We start from the raw sequence: 16,002 nt of genomic DNA on the forward strand, positions 1-16,002 counted from the left end.
TCATGAGCAAATTTGCGTGCCACATTTGCACATTGTATGACTTGAAATGGGTTGTATGAGTACAGAAATGCACAGTTGAGTGATTGTACGCATTGGAGCGTGAATCTCAACCTAGGTTTATTGGAATTGAAGTTCTCAAATTCATGAACTCTTTTCATTCACCCTATTGGGGTTTCATTGGCAACTATAATCCTAAAGGTATCCCAACATAGTTTTATTGGAATTGAAGTTCTCAAATTCATGAACTTTTTTCATTCACCCTATTGGGGTTTCATTCGCAACTATAATCCTAAAGGTATTATCTTCCGTGTCTCTATCCATCCTAGAGAGAGTTGTTTTCTTGACCTATGCTTCAATGTATTCATGAGTATTCTTTTCTAAATATGTACTCTGTTAATTTTATGCAGTGGTCCCTCTTCATCATCCAATATTTGTCAATGAAATGGTTATCATCCTTTATATCATGTTTTTATTTTAGAATCATGTCTATTTGTTAACAAATCAATATAGGATGTTGTATATTTTGTCAATGAAATGGTTATCATCCTTTATATCATGTTTTTATTTTAGAATCATGTCTATTTGTTAACAAATCAATATAGGATGTTGTATATTTTTATTTTAGAATCATGTACTCTACCCATGTGTTATTCCTTAACAAATCAATATAGGAGGTTGTATTTGCATAATCTAATTTGTGTATATATTTAAAAGTCTAATATAAATCTCTACCTATACTAAGATATATAAAAACAGTGATTTTTATTAGATTTTTCTATTTTATTAAAATATTTACTTAAGGTATTTTTAACAATTAAAAAATAGTTCTCTTTTAATAATGGTATTAGTGAATTTAGAAGGTGGAACCAAAAAGCATTTTAGTGAATTTAGAAGGTGTAACCAAAAAAGCATTTCAAAGGTGTAGATCAAGAGTTAAAATGGATCAACTGGTTCAATTCCCCTTTAAATAGGTTATATTTCCCATAAATTTCATAAATCAATATCATGGTTTAACGAGTGTAAATTGACCAAGTCAATTTTACTTTAACTACATGATAAAAATTAATAAAAATAATAATATAGAATTTTTGTTAAAAATTAATAAAAATAATAATATAGAATTTTTGTTTAGCATAAAGTTGTTGTTTTTTTTAATTGAGAGATTCTATTAAATTACAACATCTCTACTCTACTAAATTGAAAAAACACCTCTACATAATAAATTTCTATAATTTTCTATGCAAAAAAAATAAAATAAAATAAAATATTTAATTTCATTTATTAATATAATTATGCTCATCCGTAACCAAATAAATATAAACAAATATTTTGGAACTTACGAAATGTTTACTAAAAATATTTATTAAATTATCATATTATAATAAAATTGTGTTGCATAATAAACAGATATTTTACACTGGGAATCTTTTCTAACTTATCAAATATTTATTAAAAAATAAAAATTTTCTCTCATATATATAAAACAAAACGATAGATCATATTAATAAACAAAATCGACATATATAATTTTAATATAACTTTTCTTTTTCCTTGATTTTAATGTAACTTCTTTTTTTTAAGAATCTATGATATGATTTTTACCCAACCTTTATCTATGATGTAAAACTAAGCAGGTAGTATTGAGGATCTCGACTCCACAGACTTACTTGTAGAGAGAGGAATTTCGATAGATTTCTGAAAAATCGACTCCGAGACGGGTCTCTGCACTGACAGACGTTACGTCCAACATCCATGTAGCAGGGTTGATTCCTGGTGTGATTTTAGGAACACCTTCAATTGCCTCCAGGTAGTCGATGAGCATTTGGGAATGGCGACCAAGGGGTCCAACGTAGATCATCTGTCCCCCTCGTTTCATCAACACTAGCTACGTTTCATCCAGAAGATCAAATATTACTACCTAATTTGAACAGAATGTATACTGAATAATTTGCGAATATATCTGGAATGTACCTCATCGAAGGCGTCGAATATATCAATGCTGGGTTGATGAATAGTGCAAACAACAGTTCGTCCAGTATCGACGGTGTTTCGAATAGTTCTCATGACAGTAGCAGCAGCCCTCGCATCGAGTCCAGATGTTGGTTCGTCCATGAAAATTATTGAAGGATTGGATATCAGTTCTACTGCTATTGTCAATCTCTTTCTTTGTTCTATGGACAGGCCATTTACTCCAGGGATGTTGAAATCTAATTTCAACTGGTCAGAAGTACAACGCCCAAAACCGCCAGAACGAAACCATAAACCATTTTATGCATATCGGACCGCCTTTCTGCAGAAAGTGATTTTCGTACACAAGAGCCCGATACAATATAATGTTGACGCGTGGCTCTCCCCATACGTCATCTTTCTGCAGAAAGTGATTTTCGTACACAAGAGCCCGATACAATATAATGTTGACGCGTGGCTCTCCCCATACGTCATCATCTCTGACATTTTGGGATGTAATGATCAGTCAAATAAGGCCTCCCGATACAATATAGTGTTGACGCGTGGCTCTCCTCATACGTCATCATCTCTGACATTTCGGGATGTAATGATCAGTCAAGTAAGGCCTCCCGATATCTCCTTCCGCCGTTCGATCTTCTCCATCGTTCTCCGTCGTTGATTGTTCAAACCTGCATACAAACCAACTCCATCGTTCTCCGTCGTTGATTGTTCAAACCTGCATACAAACCAACATTAAAAGCTTTGCGTGGACTTGAAATTTGATTGACCACCGTAAAACATTCAATGCATAGTTATGAGGTTCGTAAATTTTTGGTAAAACATTAAATATTAATTACACTAGCGGTATGGGCATATATATTATATGTGTTATGTTTTTTAAAGCGTTGACCATATATATTGTAAAACCCACGGAAGTACATAATGTTTGTGTATTAATTTTTTTTATAACGAGCCAAAAGAAACGTGCTCCATGTTGTAATGTTTTTATGTTTTTTTAAGAGTTGACATTGTATTGTGTGAGCATGAAATGAACGCACAGCAATGCGAGTGAAAAGAACAGTGGAGCAGCTTGCAAATGGTGTATAGGTTTTTCACACAGCAGTGTGAATGGGAATGCACAGCTTGGTAATTTTTGTGGAGCTCATGCATAGAAATGCATAGCAGTTTATGTAATGTGAAGAATGGATTTGTAAGTTTTTTTTTACAGCAGTATGTGTAAATTTTTATTACACCAGTAAATGTGAAAGGGTTTTACAGCAGTAAACTCAGTACAGTAAAGCTCATGCATAGAAATGCATAGCAATTTATGTAATGTGAAGAATGGATTTGTAAGTTTTTTTTTTACAGCAGTATGTGTAAATTTTTATTACACCAGTAAATGTGAAAGGGTTTTACACCAGTAGACTTAGTACAGTAAATTCTCAGGTTGAGACAGAGTTTTGTTTATGTTGAATGTAATTTTTTTTGTGAATCCCTCTCAGCAAAGAGGATGAAGTTTGTATCAGACATTTTGTTTTAATGAATAGAAATCCTTTTATGGTGATGTAATACTCTGTTCTTCAGTAATTTTTTTAAAAGCTTCACTGTGCACAAAAGATCCTGGAAAGGTAGAAACAGAGCATTGCCTCTGTGGAGTTTGTTTTTTTTGTTTTTGGGATTTTCTCAGAAAAATCCCCAACAGTGGTATCAGAGCAGGCTTAGGCTCTTTGAAGGTGTTCAAGAAGCTGAAGGGAGGAGTTTTTTGTTGCAGCAGTAAATCTTCTCCAGCAAAGTGAAGTCTCAGGCAAAAGATTCAGGTATTCCTCAAAGTTTTCTTTTTGTTACTGCTGAAGAGACAGTCAGTGTTTTAAATACACAGTCAAGGAATGTCTAGCACAAGCACTGGCATGGGTATGTTTAATACCCAGCTCCCACAGTTCAATGGGAAAAACTATGACTATTGGGCAATAACTATGAGAGCCCTTTTTGCCTCTCAAGATTTATGGGAAATAGTTGAAGATGGTTTTGAAGAACCAGCAGATGAAAATGAGTTTAATAGATTAACTCCAGCAGAGAAGGATCTGCTGAAGAGCAATAGGAAGAAGGATTCAAAAACCCGTGTGTTGTTGTATCTAGCAGTAGACCAAAGTGTGTTTCCAAGGTTAGCAGCAGCTAAGACAGCGAATGAAGCATGGCAAACCCTCAAGACAGCCTATCAAGGCATGGAGAGAGTGAAGACAGCAAAACTACAATTGCTGAGAAAGGATTTTGAGAATCTGAGCATGAAGGAGTCAGATAATATTGACTCATTCTTCACACATGTGATTGGTTTGGTCACACAGATGAGGACTCATGGAGAAACCATTAAAGAAAGGAGGATTGTGGAGAAAATATTGAGGGTCTTACCCTCAAAGTTTGATGCGATTGTCACCACCATAGAGGAGACAAAGGATCTCTCAAACTTTTCAGTTGATGAGCTACATGCATCACTGATAACACATGAGCAGAGGTTGAGTAGAAATGAAAACTCATCTCTAGAGCAAGCCTTTAAGACCCAGATGTCCTTTGGAAGAGGAAGAGGTCAAGGCAGAGGAAACAAGAAAGGAAGAGGCATAAGTCAGAACAGAGGTGGAAGTAACAGTCCAGCAAATGCTCAAGGAAGAGGCAGCAATACAAATCAGAACCAAGGCCAAGGCAGCAGCCAACAAAGAGGACAACATCATGCTCAAGGACAAAGGTATGAAAAATCCAATGTCCAATGCTATTATTGTAAAAAATATGGGCATTATGCCAGTGAATGTAGGAAGAAGCAACATGATATGAGTAATAGACAAAATGCTAATGTCACTAGAGAAAACATCAGCCAAGATAATGTGTTGTTAGCTTGTAACATGGCTGAAACAAACAGTGAGGACATATGGTTTTTAGACTCAGGTTGCAGCAACCATATGACAGGAAACATAGCCCTCTTTTCTGCTCTAGATCGGTATATGAAATCAGAAGTTACACTAGGAACTGATAGTAAAATCTCTATTATGGGAAAAGGAGAGGTAAAAATATTTACAAAGCAAGGAGAAAGGAAAACCATAGCAGATGTCTACTATGTCCCCGTAATGAGATGTAACCTCTTGAGTATTGGACAGCTTGTTCAAAAGGGGTACAATGTTTTCTTTGTGAATGATGTGTGTACCATCATGGATATAGCACCCAGCAAAAGATGCATTGTTGAAGTGAAGATGACAAGGAACAGGATGTTCCATCTTAGAATAAGGGCAGATTTGAAAAACAAAGGATAAATTGCAGCAGTTACCCAAGAGGCTTTCCAAAGCGTGCCAAAGGATGAAAATTGGTTGTGGCACTTGAGATTTGGACATCTCAATTTTGGAGGTCTAAACTTGTTAAGCAGAAAAGGAATGGTAAGAGGATTACCACTAATAGAGAAACCGGACAGTCTATGTGAAGGTTGCATTTTGGAGAAACAACATAGAGAAAGTTTTCCATCAGGTAAAAGCATAAGGGCAAAGGCACCCTTAGAGATCATCCACTCAGATCTACGTGGACCGATGCAAAATCCATCATTAGCAGGCAGCCAATATTTCCTAACATTTATTGATGACTTTACAAGAAAAACTTGGGTATATTTCCTTAAAAACAAAAGTGAAGTGTTTGAAAAATTTAGAAATTTCAAAGCACTTGTGGAGAACCAAAGTGGGCTGCATATAAAAGTTTTGAGAACTGATAGAGGAGGTGAGTATATCTCCAAGGAGTTTCTACGTTTTTGTAGAGAAAATGGAATTCACAAACAGTTTACAGCAAGGTACACTCCGCAGCAAAATGGAGTTGCTGAAAGGAAGAACAGGACCATCATGGATATGGCGAGGAGCATGCTGAAGGCAAAGCATTTGCCAAATGATTATTGGGCTGAAGCTGTAAATTGTGCAGTTTATATTTTGAACAGGTGTCCTACAAAAGCAGTGTTGAACAAAGTGCCGGAAGAAGCATGGAGTGGGAGAAAGCAAGGTGACACCCACTTGAAAGTTTTTGGATGTGTGGCCTATGCACACATACCAGATCAGCTAAGGAGGAAGTTGGACAACAAAGGGGAAAAATGCATCTTCATTGGATACAGTGAGGAATCCAAAGCCTACAGGTTGTATATCCCATCCACCAAGAAGTTTTTTGTCAGCAGAGATGTTCAATTCATTGAAGAGGAATCTTGGGATGGAAGCATAGAGAAAACAGTGAATGTTAAAAAATGTTTGTCTCATGATGAAGATGATGAGGAGGTGGCTGAAACACATCTCCAGACAGCAGTGCCAACACAAGGACATCAAGGGACACCATTGAGGATAAATGAGAGTGCTTCTCCAAGCACACCACAAGGAGGAAATTCAAGTGCATCTTCAAGCACTTGCACACCAAATGAAAGAGGTAAGAAATTTAGAAATCTAAGTGATATTTATGATGAAAGAATGAATTCCTTATTTGCCTTGTATTGTCATGTTGATGATCCTATTCATTTCGAGGATGCAATTAAAGATAGGAAATGGATAGAAGCTATGGATGAGGAGATGAATGCCATAGAGAGAAACAAAACATGGGATTTGGTTGAGCTACCAAAAGGCAAAGAAGTCATTGGAGTCAAATGGGTTTACAAGACTAAGAGCAATGCTGAAGATAAAATAGAAAGACACAAGGCAAGGCTGGTTGTCAAAGGGTACAAGCAGCAATATGGAAGAGATTATGAGGAGACTTTCGCCCTGGTTGCAAGAATGGAAACCGTGAGAGCAGTGTTGTCCATAGCAGCTCAAAACAAGTGGAAAGTTTACCAAATGGATGTGAAGTCAGCATTTCTAAATGGAGTGTTAAAGGAAGAGGTTTACATTGAACAGCCTCTAGGCTATGAGAAGAAAGGTGAAGAGCACAAAGTGTGCAAATTGAAGAAAGCTCTTTATGGGCTGAAGCAAGCACCAAGAGCATGGTACAGCAGAATAGATTCATATCTATTGGATAATGAATTTGACAAGTGTGAAGGAGAACCCACCGTCTACATCAAAGAAAAAGATGGTAACGTTTTGATTGTTATCTTATATGTTGATGGTGTTATTTTCATAGGTAATGATGATCAGCTTATTGAGAATTTCAAATCAGTCATGAAAGAGGAATTTGAAATGACTGACATGGGTTTCTTGAGATACTTCTTAGGCATAGAAGTAGATCAAAATGAAAAATGAATTTTTATCTCACAAGCTAGATATGTAAATCAAGTGTTGGTCAGATTTAACATGCAAGAATGCAAAGCAGCGATCACTCCCACAGTAATGGGATTAAAACTCAGCAGATAGGACAGCAGCAAGGATTTTGATCCTAGTTTGTACAAGAGTATTGTTGGCAGTCTTATGTATTTAACAGCTACTAAGCCTGACATTATGTTTGTTGTTAGTTTAATTTCCAGATTCATGGAGAGGCCAAAGGAGGCACATTGGCAGGCAGCAAAAAGAATTTTAAGGTATGTCAAAGGTACCAAAATGTTTGGCATATTATATAGTGTCTCAGAAAATTCAGATTTAATTGGATACACTGATAGTGATTGGGCTGGAAGTGTAGATGATCGGAAAAGCACTTCCGGTTATGTTTTTCATATGGGTTCAGGAGTCATTTCATGGGCTTCTAAGAAGCAGTCTATTGTAGCATTGTCTACAGCAGAGGCTGAATATGTGGCAGCTACAGCAGCAGCATGTCAAGCAGTTTGGATGAGAAGGATGTTGAGGAGCTTAGGCCAAGAGCAGGCAAAAGCGACAGTGATTTTTTGTTACAATAGCTCAGCTATTACATTATCAAAGAATTCAGTGTTTCATAAGAGAACGAAACACATTGATACAAGGTTTCACTACATCAGAGAATTGGTGAACGATGGAGAAATTGTCCTAGAACATTGCAGGACTCAAGAACAGGTAGCAGACATCTTGACAAAGCCATTGGATCAGAAAATATTTGAATTTTTGAGAAAGTGTCTGGGTATGACTAAATGCCCAGCAGTTGAAATTAAAGGGGAGTGTTGAAATCTAATTTCAACTGGGCAGACGTACAACGCCCAAAACTGCCAGAACGAAACCATAAACCATTTTATGCATATCAGACCACCTTCCTGCAGAAAGTGGTTTCCGTACACAAGAACCCGATACAATATAGTGTTGACGCGTGGCTCTCCCCATACGTCATCATCTCTGACATTTCGGGACGTAATGATCAGTCAAGTAAGGCCTCCCGATATCTCCGTCCGCCGTTCGATCTTCTCCATCGTTCTCCGCCGTTGATTGTTCAAACCTGCATACGAACCAACATTAAAAGCTTTGCGTGGATTTGAAGTTTGGTTGACCGCCGTAAAACATTCAATGCATAGTTATGAGGTTCGTAAATTTTTGGTAAAACATTAAATATTAATTACACTAGCGGTATGGGCATATATATTATATGTGTTATGTTTTTTAAAGCGTTGACCATATATATTGTAAAACCCACGGAAGTACATAATGTTTTTGTATTAATTTTTTTTATAACGAGCCAAAAGAAACGTGCTCCGTGTTGTAATGTTTTTATGTTTTTTTAAGAGTTGACATTGTATTGTGCGAGCATGAAATGAACGCACAGCAGTGCGAGTGAAGAGAACAGGGGAGCAGCTTGCAAATGGTGTATAGGTTTTTCACACAGCAGTGTGAATGGGAATGCACAGCTTGGTAATTTTTGTGGAGCTCATGCATAGAAATGCATAGCAGTTTATGTAATGTGAAGAATGGATTTGTAAGTTTTTTTTACAGCAGTATGTGTAAATTTTTATTACACCAGTAAATGTGAAAGGGTTTTACAGCAGTAAACCCAGTACAGTAAATTCTCAGGTTGAGACAGAGTTTTGTTTATGTTGAATGTAATTTTTTTTTTGGTGAATCCCTCTCAGCAAAGAGGATGAAGTTTGTATTAGACATTTTGTTTTAATGAACAGAAATCCTTTTATGGTGATGTAATACTCTGTTCTTCAGTCATTTTTTTAAAAAGCTTCCCTATGCACAAAAGATACTGGAAAAGTACAAACAGAGCATTGCCTCTATGGAGTTTGTTTTTTTTGTTTTTGGGATTTTCTCAGAAAAATCCCCAACAAGGGAAACCGACCAGAGCTCTACTTAGGTTATTCAACTCTATAAGATCCATTACTTCTTTCACAAAAATCTGATCATTAGACAGGATCGGTGGTTAACGATCTGAAACTAATAGTGCTAACTCTAGAGTAGTAATTAATTGACCAGAAAGTATACACAGTGAAATGCAACATTACCTCTCTTGTTTCAGAATTCACCTCCTCTCCCAGACGAAGCCAAGATGAGTATACGAGGGATTCGTATACTGTAATAAATGGTGAATGAATATCAGTTTGTTCGCAGTAACCAGAAATTCTTGCAAAGGTTTGTTGTTTCTTAGGATAGCCAGAGATGGTAATTGATCCTTCCACGTATCCTCCAGTTTTCCTCCCGACAAGAACATCCATCAGTGTGGTTTTTCCGGCGCCACTTTCACCAACTAAAGCTGTAAGTACTCCAGGTCTGAATGATCCGCTCGCTCCACGCAGTAGCTGAAGTCTTTGTTCTGCGACTCCTTCCTTTTTCATTTCCTACAATGTTCATAATTAACCATAACATGACTATTCTAAAGTTTGTAATAATGTAAAAAGTCAGGAAAGTTTGTAATAATGTAAAAAGTTCATTTACTACATTGTTTATAAAAAAATTCTAAAATCTACAATTATATTAAACTAATTTTTTTTACATAACATCATCAAAAATAAAATTTCCCTTTAGTACATTGATAAATTCATAATAAATCCAAACAAATATAATTATTATGTTGATACATCCGCTGTTTAATTTCAAATATAGAGCATGGTAACTCGACAGCACATACCGCAGGCATATCTACATAGTAGTTGACGTCCTGAAATGCTAATGACAGAGGTTGGAATGGCAAAATCATTCCTTTTGTTTTCACCATCGGCTCTGCACAAATTGCTTCTTAGTACTCGCGATGGCCAAGGTAATCATGCAAACTTTACAGTAACTTATAATAGATCTATCTATTCACTATATTATAGAATCTAAAAAATTTGAAGGAAATTGTTGGGATTTCATGAAAGATGTTACCAGAGGTTTCACTTTCATGTTGAGGAGGAGGTTGGGGTGGAGAAAACGAATTTGATCCTTTTAATGGAAGGCTCTGCATTTCCCGTTCTTGATTTTCTTCTAACACATCGTCAGCAACGATTGCCTGTGGTTTTCCAAGGGCTGAGAAATATACCCAAACTATAGCATCAGTTGATCGACTCGAAAAACACATGAAAATTATACGAAAAACAAAGAATTTTACTATGAGAGATCCAAGTTGGTCATTACGGTCCAAATAGTGCAACGCGAGCGTGAAGAGGATATTAAGGATAATAACAAAACCCACGACTGCTGCAAGGCTAATCCAATACCAGTAGCTCTCCGTGAAAAACCCACGCGATTTCAACAATTTGACTCCAATTTCGTAATTTGGCTGCAAAATCAGAACAAAATAACACAAAATAAAACTTTTTAACACATGAAATGATTTGTTTTTATAAAAGTATCATCCAGCATAAAATATCACACAGTAGAGACCTTTTGCCACCTTGTTGCCAGGAACTCGTTCACTGCAACAGCGTTTTGAGCGTACGAGAGGGGAGATAACCAGTAACCCCATATCCACCAACCTTTAATATCGTCTGTTTGGCAGGAATCCAAAAAATTAGGACTTTATTTTATTATTCTAGTTTTGATGAGTCCAATTTGTAAAACAGGGTCCAAACTGTAGGCCATGCTGCCCAAGCTAAGGCCTTACAGTGGACTCTATTTTTTCTTTTATTTTTTTTGGGAAAACTTTTGTTTGCAAAAACAAAAGTTGTTACATCTTTTTATGTTCATCAGCAACCAATCACTACCAACAGAGATCACAGCGTGGAAGTCAAAATGTCAGGAACAGTGTCTACTATATTTACGAAGTTAGAATTTGAATGGGTTATGATATTAATAAAAAAAATTGATTCATATATTATTTTGAATTAAAATTTAGTGTGATATGAATTTGAATTTGAATGGGTTATTTTTTAACCGTTGGGAAAATTTATTGTCAAATATGTAATGAGGATAATCACTTTTGGCTGTTAATTTTAAATGCAGGTCGGCCCATATTTTTATTCACAGAAAATCACACTATTTGGAATAACTAGCTAGTAATTCTTAGAAAGCAAGCTTTCACTCGTACCAAATATATCTGGATTTTGGGCTATTACCTTGTTTCTTTCAATCTTAAAAAAAAAGCTTTTAACCAAATAAAAATAATTTTAAAACATACTCCAAACCAATTTTAAATTAATTAAAAAATTAATTCATATATTATCTTGAATTAAAATAAAATAAAATATAAAAACAAAATAAGAAAAAAGACCAAAGATTGAAAAGTTTCAATCTGGTAAAACGTTTTACTTCACCAAAAATTTCTTTCATCCTTGTTATCCTCTCAAAAATACTTCCACAAATCAAATAAAATGAGTTTCCACTTCATGCATAAATTAGACATTGTTCTCTATTTTATTAACAGCTAAAGCAACAAAGGACATGGTGAATTGTTGTGATAATGATTTTAGTAGCAGAAGCAAGAAGAAAGACTTACACTGATTCAGATATCCCCCGTACTACATCCATAAAGACATGGTTGAATTTTTGAACATACCGTCATATTTTAAGTATTTCGGTATTTCACTTTAATATGATATGGAAACATTTGAGATGGGTAAATTTTGATATTATTATGAATGTATTGGTATATAATATAAATTAGTATTTTTCATCATGGAAGAATGGTTATTGAGTAGAGAAATTTATTGAGTTTAGAGTTTTATTTTACAGCTTAATATGATGTATAATTCTGTCTTTTTGTTATTAAAATTAACATTTTATTTTTATCCATAAAACATTTAAATAATATCAATTCATAAAAAAAAATATTAAATCTATATTACTGATACTAACTCTAATAACAAAAATAAAAAACATAAAATTATACCCCTATGAACCTGGCGGAAATGCTCATTCTGAATTAGGTTCAGAAACAAACACAAGAAATGAAGAGGAAACATGGCTGAATTACCTAGGACTTGGACTGAAGTGAATCTTACTAAACAGAATTATTATCCGAACTTCTGAATTCATTGACCTGACGCGTGTCTGACGCAGCAGAATTTGGTTTGGTATATATACACAATGCTCTTACAGAATTTGGTTTGGTTATATATTGCTCTTACAGGGTTTGAAGAAACAATAATTTTTTATTCAAATTTAATTAAAAAAAATTAAATATTGTTTTAATATTTAATTATCATATTTTTATAATTAATACTAAAAACAAATGTTTATTCAGCCCATTAAAAATAATTTTGATCATAACTCAAAGCATTATTTACCAGGATTATAATCACAGTATTTCTTTTTCCAATACCAAAATAAGTTAAACCAATCGATAAGAAATTTGTATATATAACTAAAGAATCTAAATACCGAAGTTCCAGGCACTGATCATAATAATTCAAAATTTGCAAAAGCAAAAATATGGATTTCCATACCTCTCGATATGATGAACCCACCCAAGACGAACGTGATTAAGAGCACAAATGCACCAAAGGTGTTTGCAATTATAATATTGCGTGCCACAGCAGCTATTAAGCGAAAGAGTGCCAAACCTGTTTGGTGGAGTGCCACCAATAACAAAAAGTGTCGAAAAAACCTGTACAGGGTAAAGAACCCTTGTCAGCATTGTTGGAATGTTAATTCCAACTGCTGGCTGCAGGCGGACGTGGGCAGCCAACTCAGGCAGCACGCTGCACCCAAAACCGCCAGAACAAAACCACAAACCTGCTTGAGGCATATCGCACCGCTCTTTGGTATGGAGTGGTTTCCGTACACAAGGGCCCGATAAAACTTGGTGCAGACGCGTGTCACTCGCCTGACGTAAGCCAACGTAATTTATCGGAAGCTATTGTTCAGTTATGTAATGCCTTGCGATATTCTCCTCCACCGTCAGATCTGCTCCCGCGCTCTCCACCGTCGATTGCCTGAAGCTGCATACGGGCCAGCATTTAATATTTGCGTGGAGTGAATTTCAATTTTCGTTGACCATACTTCTTTTTAATGCATTGTCATAGGTGTAGGTAATGCATTTAGTTTTCTCATACGGCACATTAATATACATAAGAAAACGTGTTATGTTTTTTTTTGTTGTTGCACATGGGAGATATGTAAGAGCGCAGCAACGAAAGACCAGAGAGCTCGTGTGTAATTTTTGTTATGTATTGACCATTTTGTAATATGAGAGCTTGGGGGAGCGAAAGAAAAGAGTGCACAGCAGTGCATGAAAAAGAGCAGAAGTGGAGCGAATATGTTTGAGTGAGGTATGTGTAGAACATCGCACTGCAGTGCGTAGTGTGAAGCAAGGAGGGTATAAAGAAATCAGTGTTGATTTTTTTTAAAAACCAGAAAAGCAGCAGCGTAAGATGAAGCCAAGTCTTTGGTATTGTATTTGAAAATATTTTGTGAGATGTTGTAATGTGCAGAAGCACATAACGTTTTTTTTGGAGCTACATATGTAAAAGTTTGTTTTACAAGTAGTATGTGTAAAATATTTTTACAGCAGTATGTGTAAAAATAGTTTTACACAGTAAATGTAAAAAAAAGGGGGTTTTACAGCAGTAAACCCAGCACAGAAAATTCTCAGGAGGAGACAGAGTAAATGTTTTGTTGGATGAATATTGTTTTTGGTGAATCCCTCTCAGCAAAGAGGATGAATATGTATCAAAGTTGGCTGAAAGTAATTTTTGGTAAATCCCTCTAAGTGAAAGAGGATGAATGTTGTTTCAGGCTTTATATTTTAATGAATAGAAAAGTTATTTATGGCTGTGTAATACTCTGTTCTGAGATTTTTTTTTAAAAGCTTCCCTGTGCAAAAATATCCTGTGGAAGAAGGAAACAGAGCATTGCCTCTGTGGTGTTTGTTTGTTTGGTTTTTGGTATTTTTCCCATGAAAAATCTCCAACAGTGGTATCAGAGCTTGTCCAGGCTCTTTGATGGTGACAGAGCTGGTTTAGGCTCTTTAAAAGTGTCAAGGAAGCTGAAGGAAAGACTCTTGTTGCAGCAGTAAAGCTTCTCCAGCAGTGTGAAGCCTCAGCTAAAAGGATTCAGGTATTTCTCAAGTTTTTTGAGTTATTATTGAAAACAGTCAGTGATTTAAAAAAAACACAGTCAAGTATTTAAAGCCTAGTTAAGAATGGCAAAGTCAAAGAAGAAAGCCTCCAAGCCTGCTAAAAATGTGTCTCCCTCTTCTACTAAAATAGAAGACAATCTATTTGAAAGTATTCTATTTGAGGCTTCAAAGTTTAATGGAGATTTTGATATGTGGGAAATAAAAATGAGGGCTGTCTTACAGTCTCAAGGGATTGAAGTCTGGGAATCAGTGATTGATGATAGCAAGAAGGATAAAGAATCCAAGGAGTGTAATGCATAAGCAGCAAAACTAATCTTGGATGGACTGCCTGATTCTGTGAAGAAGAATCTAGGAAAATATACATCAGCAAAGGATATATGGGACAGACTGCATGACCTTCATGCAAAGGGAGCACTGACCATGACCATCAGTGAAGAAGGAAATTCTGAACCCATCATAGAAGCTGAATGTGAGAAGGTTGACCTCATCAAACTTCAAGTAAAAGAAAGGGATGAAGAGCTTGCCAAGCTTAAGAAGGAATTTGATCAATGCAAGATAAAGCATCACGATGAAGTCATATCCATGACAAATCAGCTGAATGAAGCAAATAAGCAGGAAGACGCCTTGTCAAGTCAACTTGAAAAAAGGCACAAGAGAGTGAACAAACTTGTAGAAGAGATTGGACAGTACAAGGTAGAGGTTTCCTCCCTTAAGTCTGAACTACAAGAAGCCAGGAAGCATGCACAAGAAGCTGAGAAGAAAATGGAAAGCAGTCAAGCAGAAATCTCCAAAATGAAGTCACATATTATCTCCCTTAAAATAGCAGCAGCTGAAGCTACTCGTAGCAAAGAAAAAACTGAGGAACAACTAGCAAAGAAAAATAATGTATGTGAAAAGTTGGAAGAAGAGATTGTCCTCCTCAGGAAGAAGGTTGAAGGGATGAACAAGATCATGAAGAGCTCTCAAGCTTTGGATGACATACTCAACTATCACAGATCTCCATCTGATAAATCAGGACTTGGGTATGTAGGTGAACCCTCAAACAAGGACGAAGATGCTCTAAGCAAAGGAGATGTGAAGAAGCAAGAAAGAGATTGTGATGCTCCTAGTTCCAGCAAAGGCAAGGAGAAAAATGAAGGCTGTAATAGAAGAAATCGTGCTCCAAGTAGAAAACCAGCTCCAAGAAAAAATGTAGCTGATGTCAAAGAGGCAAGAGGCAATGGTGATCATCAAAGGATCTCAAGGCAGCAAGGCTTCAGAAGTACATCAAGGAAACCTCCATCTCCCAGGTACCAAAGTTCATTTTTTGGTTATTGTTATGCTTGTTCAAAATTTGGTCATATGGCAAAAGACTGTAGAGCATTTCATGGAGATAGATGTTGTGGTCCCCGACAATCTCCAAGAAATAATTTCACAAGAAGAAATCATGAATTCTTATTCATGAATAAAGTTGAATGCTTCAAGTGTCATAACATTGGGCATATGGCACGAGATTGTAACTTGACAGGGCTCTTACACAAGCTAGACCCATGCAAAAGAAGAAAGTTACACAAGTATGGAGAAGGAAGGAAAGGCAATCTAAAAACCCCTTGAACTCCCCAGTGGATCTAAATTTGTTTTGTGAAGAGTCTGCCAAAAGAAGACAAGCACACATTAAAGGGGAGCTTGTAATTTTTTGTTGCTGAACTGTCTTAACAGTCAATCTTTGATGAAGACATTTTATAAGGGAAAAAT

The 16,002-nt window shown here is 35.9% G+C and overlaps 1 pseudogene across 1 annotated transcript in view; it reads right to left on the reverse strand.

The window, feature by feature from the left end:
* Positions 1–1,663: 1,663 nt before the first annotated feature.
* LOC149229069 (ABC transporter G family member 39-like) overlaps positions 1,664–16,002 on the reverse strand; it is a 118,755-nt pseudogene continuing 104,416 nt past the window's right edge. The window contains exons 16-24 of the transcript XR_016248364.1: positions 12,635–12,795; positions 10,635–10,738; positions 10,386–10,530; positions 10,137–10,277; positions 9,901–9,992; positions 9,278–9,610; positions 9,102–9,171; positions 1,956–2,207; positions 1,664–1,887 (exon numbers count right to left, since the gene is read on the reverse strand). The product of XR_016248364.1 is annotated as an ABC transporter G family member 39-like (transcript). The remainder of the gene's footprint in view (positions 1,888–1,955; positions 2,208–9,101; positions 9,172–9,277; positions 9,611–9,900; positions 9,993–10,136; positions 10,278–10,385; positions 10,531–10,634; positions 10,739–12,634; positions 12,796–16,002) is intronic.

This window comes from Pinus tabuliformis, chromosome J (genome assembly GCF_031772625.1).
Source record: "Pinus tabuliformis cultivar Carrire ecotype Pingquan chromosome J, CPIR1, whole genome shotgun sequence".
NCBI classification, from domain to species: domain Eukaryota; kingdom Viridiplantae; phylum Streptophyta; class Pinopsida; order Pinales; family Pinaceae; genus Pinus; species Pinus tabuliformis.